Source organism: Miscanthus floridulus, chromosome 8 (genome assembly GCF_019320115.1).
Source record: "Miscanthus floridulus cultivar M001 chromosome 8, ASM1932011v1, whole genome shotgun sequence".
Taxonomy (NCBI): domain Eukaryota; kingdom Viridiplantae; phylum Streptophyta; class Magnoliopsida; order Poales; family Poaceae; genus Miscanthus; species Miscanthus floridulus.
The window spans coordinates 133,242,791-133,249,576 of NC_089587.1; positions in this window are offsets into that span (position 1 = coordinate 133,242,791).

The window sequence follows — 6,786 nt, forward strand, 5'->3', positions numbered from 1 at the left end:
CATAAAAAATGACATTTTGAGTAAACTAGGACATAGAAGTAAAATTGGTCCATGTCATGAATATAAACATTGTTCCATTTACCATCCTAGATGTGTCTAAGGTGTTTTTGTGACCTCACAACCACCTCTTGCATTGGTCACGCATTGTCACAAGCATATGCATGTATATAATCAACATCACATGTGATAATATGTAAGAATAAGATGAAATTCCATAAGCTTATGCTCATGAATGCTTGGATGATGTTTGTGTTCATGAAATGCAAGTGCCAAATGCTATGCTTAACACTAGGGTGTTACAGCCCCTCCCCATTATAGAAATCTCATCCCGAGATTTGGATGACCTACCATTTTTCATAAAAGGCGGGATAAACCTCACATAAATAATCCTCCTGTTCCCACGTGGCATCTTGTTCACCATGGTTATTCCACACCACCTTGTAGAACTTAATGACTTTGCTCTAGGTTACTCTTTCCATTTCTTCTAGCACTCGGATTGGTTTCTCTTCATAAGTCAAATTTGATTGGAGCCTAATATTGGTGGGTTCAATCACCTCATCAGGCACGTGAAGACATTTCCTCAGCTGAGAAACATGGAAGACATTGAAGATAGCACTCATCTCTGGTGGAAGTTGCAACTTATAGGCTACCTTTCCCTTCCATTCAATAATCTAATATGGCCCTACATATCTGGGTGCAAGCTTCTTCTTTACTCCAAATCTCTGTACACCCCTCATGGACGAAACTTTGAAGTACACATAATCTCCTACTTCAAAAGTTAGTGGCCTTCTTCTTTTATCAATATAACTCTTTGTTGTGCTTGAGCTGCTTCAATATGGCCTTGTATAACTTGAACCTATTGTTCGGCTTCCTTGACAAAATCAATACCGTAGTACCTCCTTTCCCTAGGCTCAACCTAATTCAAGGGGTCCTACATTTTTGGCCATAAAGTGCTTCGAAAGGAGCCATCTTGATACTCTCTTGGTAAATATTATTGTAAGAGAATTCTGCGAGAGGTAACCACTTATCCCATGATCCCTTAGAGGATACAATACATGCTCTCAACATATCTTCTAAGATTTGATTCACTCACTCAGTCTGCCCAGAGGTTTACGGATGGTATGTTGAACTTTTGATTAGTTTAGTTCCCAAGGCCTTATGCAAATGTTCCCAAAAGCAAGCTATAAACTATGGTCCTTGATCTGAGATTATGGTCCTTGGTACCCCATGTAACCTCATGATCTGAGAAACATATAGCTTGGTGTACTTCCTAGTGGGATACTTTATGTTGACCTGTATGAAATACGCTGACTTAGTGAGGTGGTCCTCAATGACCCATAAGGAATCATGACCCTGCTGCATGTCTAGGAGACCTATAATAAAGTCCATACTTATTTCCTCCCATTTCCAGCCTAGAATGGACAACGATTGAAGTGGTCTAGTAGGTTTTAGATGATTCGCTTTGACCCTACTACAAGATCTAGCAACATAGGCGGTGATGTCTTTCTTCATCTTGGTCCACCAAAAATGGGTTTTCAAATCTTGATACATTTTGCTACTACCCGGATGGATAGACAACTTGGATGAATGGGCTTCATCTCAAATTTGATTTCTATGCTCACGGTCCTTCGGTACCACTAGTTGGTCCTTAAACCATAACACACCCATTTCATCCAACCTAAAATCCTTGGGATCCTATTCCTTCATCTTTCTCTTGATGTGAAACACAACAATATCTGTCTTCTATAGTTTGATGATCTTGCTCTCAAGTGAGCAACTGACAGTAATGTTGTGTAGCACAAAAGGATGCAATAGATTAAACCCATCTTCCAACAAGGCTTCTATGGTGTTATAATGAGATTTCTGACTAAGTGCATCCGCTACAACATTGGCTTTTCCCGGATGATAGTGCACATCCAAATTATAGTCCTTAATCAGGTCTAACCATCTACACTATCTAATGTTCAGTTTAGGTTGAGTGAAGATGTATTTGAGATTTTTGTGATCAGTGTATATGTGACATAAATTCCCCAACAAATAATGTCGCCATATCTTCAATGCATGGACAACTATGGCAAGCTCTAAATCATGGGTAGGGTAGTTGACTTCATGCTTTCTCAACTACCGAGAAGCATAGGCAATGACTCGGCCCTCTTGCATAAGCACATAACTGAGACCGGTCCTTGATGCATTGCAAAACACATCAAAGGGCTTTTCTATATTGGGTTGCGCCAACATAGGAGCTATTGTCAGCAAAGTCCATAGAGTGTGGAAAGCAGCCTCACACTCTGGAGTCCAATTAAACTTTTCATCCTTCTAGAGTAATCTGGTCATGGGCTTAGCTATCTTGGAAAAATCAGAAATGAAACGACGATAATAACCTGCTAGCCCTAGAAAACTCCAAACTTCATGAACCAAAGTCAGAGCCTTCTAATCCATGACCTCTTGTACTTTAGATGGGACTCTAGAGATTTCATCTTCAGATAATATATGACCCAAGAAAGGTACTTTCTTCAGCCAGAATTCACACTTGCTAAACTTTGCATACAATTTATGCTCTCTCAGCTTAGACAAGATAATCCTCAGATGCTCTGCATGATCTATCTCATTTTTAGAGTAAATAAGGATATCATCGATAAACATGACCATGAACTTATCGAGCTTGGGCATGAATACTGAATTCATCAAATAATGAAATAGGCAAGAGCATTTGTCAGTCCAAAAGACATGACCAAATACTCATACAAGCCGTACCTAGTTGAGAAAGCTGTCTTAGGCACATCTTCTGGTCTGATCTTGATCTAGTGATAGCTTGATCTCAAGTCAATCTTAGAGAATACCTTTGCTCTTGCTAGTTGGTAGAACAAAATATCAATGTGGGCCAAAGGATACTTGTTCTTTATGGTTATGGCATTGAGTGGCCTATAGTCCACACACATCCATAACAATTTGTCCTTTTTCTTCACAAACAAGGCTGGACAACCCAAAGGAGATGAACTAGGTCGAATGAGACCTTTGTCCAAAAGTTCTTGTAGCTAAACTTTAAGTTTGACTAACTCATTGGGTGGCATCCTATAGGGTCTTCTTGACATAGGTGTTGTACCTGACACAAACTCAATCTTAAATTCCACATCCCTATCAGGCAGCAAACCAGGCAACTCATCTGGGAATACATTAGGAAACTCATAAACTACTAGAATATCATAGAGTAGTGGCTTGGATGGCACATGACAAGTTTTGAAGATCAAAACTTTAGGGAAATGGTATTAGAAAAGCATTACCGCCCTTTGGTTCTCTCAACATAATTGTTCTAGTGGTAGTGTCAATGAGAACTCCATGATCACTCATCCAACTATCGACAGAATATCATCGGCAGTCCTCCGAGGGGTATCCCATGAAGGTAGATTGATCGGCAGAGGTGCACGTAATCAAGAACAAGAAGGCAACAGAGATGCAAGAGTTAGACAGGTTTGCGCCGTCAGCATGACGTAATACCCTAATCCTATTGTCTGTTGGTTTGTATTAGCTATTGTATATTATTGCGTGTGTTTTGAGGGGTCCCCTACCCACCTTATATAGCCAGGGGGTAGGGTTACAAGTCAGTTAGATCTATGAGATAACCGGTAAGTAATAATAGATTACAGGAATCATAGGATCGAGCATATCCTAACAGATCTCATAGCATCTTTAGGATATCGCCCTTGATGTCCTAGGGTACACGCCGAGTAGTATCGTGCATCGTAAGTCTTCGTCTTGTGGGTTGGACCGCCCCTAGCGGCATGGCCCATGTAGTCTGCTATGGGTATCTGGGGTCGTACCCCCCATAGCTAGTCCATGAGCACCTTGTATCCACTATACAACGCTGTCTTGAGCTTATCTGAGCAGGTGTAAACAAAGCCGAGCAGTCAGACTCATAGTCTAACCACCCTAATGAGTCACTAAGAAGTTGTGGACCGTAATTGACTAGCTTAACTGTTCGACCGAGCATAGGTTTACCCAAGTAAGGCTTGCCAGAAGGATGTAAGGAGCTTAAGTTCAGAATCGAAAATTTCCTCGTTGTGGATTAAGTGTGCCGACTTAGAGTTCGACCACGAGAAAGGCAGATAATCTTCTTCAACTTGAGGAGGTGTGGAGTCTTCCAATGAATAGATTAAAGAAAACACACTCAACACGAGGTGAAGTGTGCCCAATTAATCCCCAAGCCTAACAGTAGGTGACATGGTCATGTGGTGCCAGGGTCCAAAAAGTAGAAGAAAGATAGAAGACTAGCCGAGCAGGCAACCAGTCCACAGGCCGAGCCCCAAAATAAAAAACACACATTCATCGCAAGGTGAAGTATGCCCACTTAGTCCCTGAGCCTAACAGTAGGTGCTAGGGTCAAAAATTAGCAGTAACCAGGAAAAAAGTCCCCAGTATGGTGAATATATCAAGAAGTGTCGATTACTCAAATTGTGGAGAAAAAACTAGAGTAATGACTATATAGTAGAAATTACTGAGCCTTGATGGCATTGCGGAGAGGTCGACAAATATTTGGTGTACAGTACCAAGGTACATAAAAAAATGGGTGATATGGGCCATAGTTGCATGGAAGCCCAAATAATAGCCCAGCATGTCACTTTGGGGGATTTGGAAAGGCACAAATCAGCATGGTGCGGTTTCCCAAAAACCCTTAAATGCAAAAAGTTGAGAGGGTGTCTTTATAACTGCGTTGCCACACTCTGCGCTCCCACCTTTGCCACTCTACCACTTTGTCTTCCTCCTTGCCCTCACACTTCCCATTCGCATTCACACGCACTCCAGATCTGAGGGATGCCACCGAAGAGGGGAGGTGGTAACATGAAGAAGGCAGCCACCGGGGCAAGCCATGACAAGGAATGAGTACCATCACTCATGGGGGAGATGGAGCTCAATGAGATGGTGGAGACAGGCATTCTTCCTGACCACGTCACTGCTAGATGGTGTCTAGCCGACGGTGAGCCCTATCCGATGCCACACACCAACGAACTTGTCGTATTTGAAGATTACTTCTGGCATGGATTAGGGCTTCTGGTACATCCTTTCTTGTGGGATCTGTTGGAGTATTGGGGAGTGAGCTTATGTAATCTTCATCCAAACACTATTTTGCACATTTCTGTGTTTATCCACTTCTTTGAGGTTTACATTGGCATTCTTCCCCATTTCAATATCTTCTGACACCTTTTCTAACTTAAGAAGAAAGGAGGGGGCAGTTCCAATGTTGTCGGTGGTGTGTATCTATAGCTCCATGATGGGATGGTGGGGGAATACATTCCTGTGCCACTGAATACATCACTAAAGGGGTGGAATACAAGATGGTTCTATATGAAGCAAAGTGATCCTACCATCCGATGCAATGTCGACCAGATTCTAGAGAATCAAAGGAGCTAGTTAGGGAAACCGACCAGTGCCGATATGGAACAGGTGAAGGAGCTCCTTGAGTTAATGAGGGGCACAAAGATAAGCAGAGTGGTGGTGGCGGTGAACTTCATATTGTGCTACATCCTACCCTATAAGGAGAAGGCTCATCTGGGCTTTGACTTCAAAGGAGATATTGACAGAACCCAGGAGAGGATGGAGAGACTGACGAAGGATGCTATGCTACACTGGGCTATCGAACTATTTGCTCCAAACATGGCATACACCATGCTAGGGCATCTGAAACCCTTCAACGGCACAAACTCTCCTCCTCATGTACAAATCTTGACTGTTGTTCCTAGTGCTTTTATCCTGTGCCAGCGCTGAGCAGTGGACTGATTCGCTTGTGGAAAGATCCATTGGTATGAACGGGCGGTGTAGTTCTCGGGTGTGCCAAGGTGCGATTGGCCAAAAGCAGTGGACGCCAGGCTGACCACTCAGCTGGAGGAAGGTGCCATCAGCACCCGTCTAAATCTGAAGGTGAATATGCTGGTCAAAAGGAGAGTCCCCCCTTGGTATTAGAGAAAGTTCAAGGGAAAAGGGCAGCGAAAGATGAGCTAGCCCAAAAGAAGAGAAGAACGGCGTATGTAGCTCCCCGCAAGCTAGTAGGCATCTCACTTGGTGGTAATCGGACTACTCAGACGTAGAGTGCGGCAATATCCAACTAGTTGGATGATGATGGGGCTCTAGTAGCTCCCCCTCCAAGCACTAAAGCATGATCACGCAACACGCACACAAAGGTGCAATTGAAGGGAGGGAAAGGAGTCCCCAAGCTACAGGCAGAGAAGTGTCGATGGGGGGATCGCAAGACCTCTAGCCTAGGACAAGTGGGATGACCCTAGAGCAGTGCCTGGGTGCTTGAGGAGACAATGCTAGTTTAGAACCATTTACCAAGAAGCCAACGTGTAAGTATCTTTGCCTTGAGATCGGTAGCTATCCGATTTTTATAGTTGCGGTGATCGATGAGCTAATCTAATGCAGAATGGGGCACGTAGAGGATCTAAATCTTTTAGGCTAGGCTACCAAGCAGCTAGGGGCTGGTACTAGCACAGAGACATCATGGATAGATTTCATCCTAGAGTCCTCAGGCGCTCAATAGTTTGTGGAGGATTTGACCACCGCTGCTGATGGAGTTGGAGGTGGAGAGCAGTTGGCGACAATGGCAGGCAATTTGATGGAGATGCCGGGAGCAACGGCAAGAGCCATCGAGTCTTCGGAGGTAGGAGTGGGAGCTATCAACATCGTGCCGAAATCTAGGCCGTAGAGGCTAGTAGCGTCGGAGGAGCAAGTGGCACACCCTAAGATGCCATAGGGCATGGTTAGTCCCTCTATACGGCCACCGAGTCACTAGGG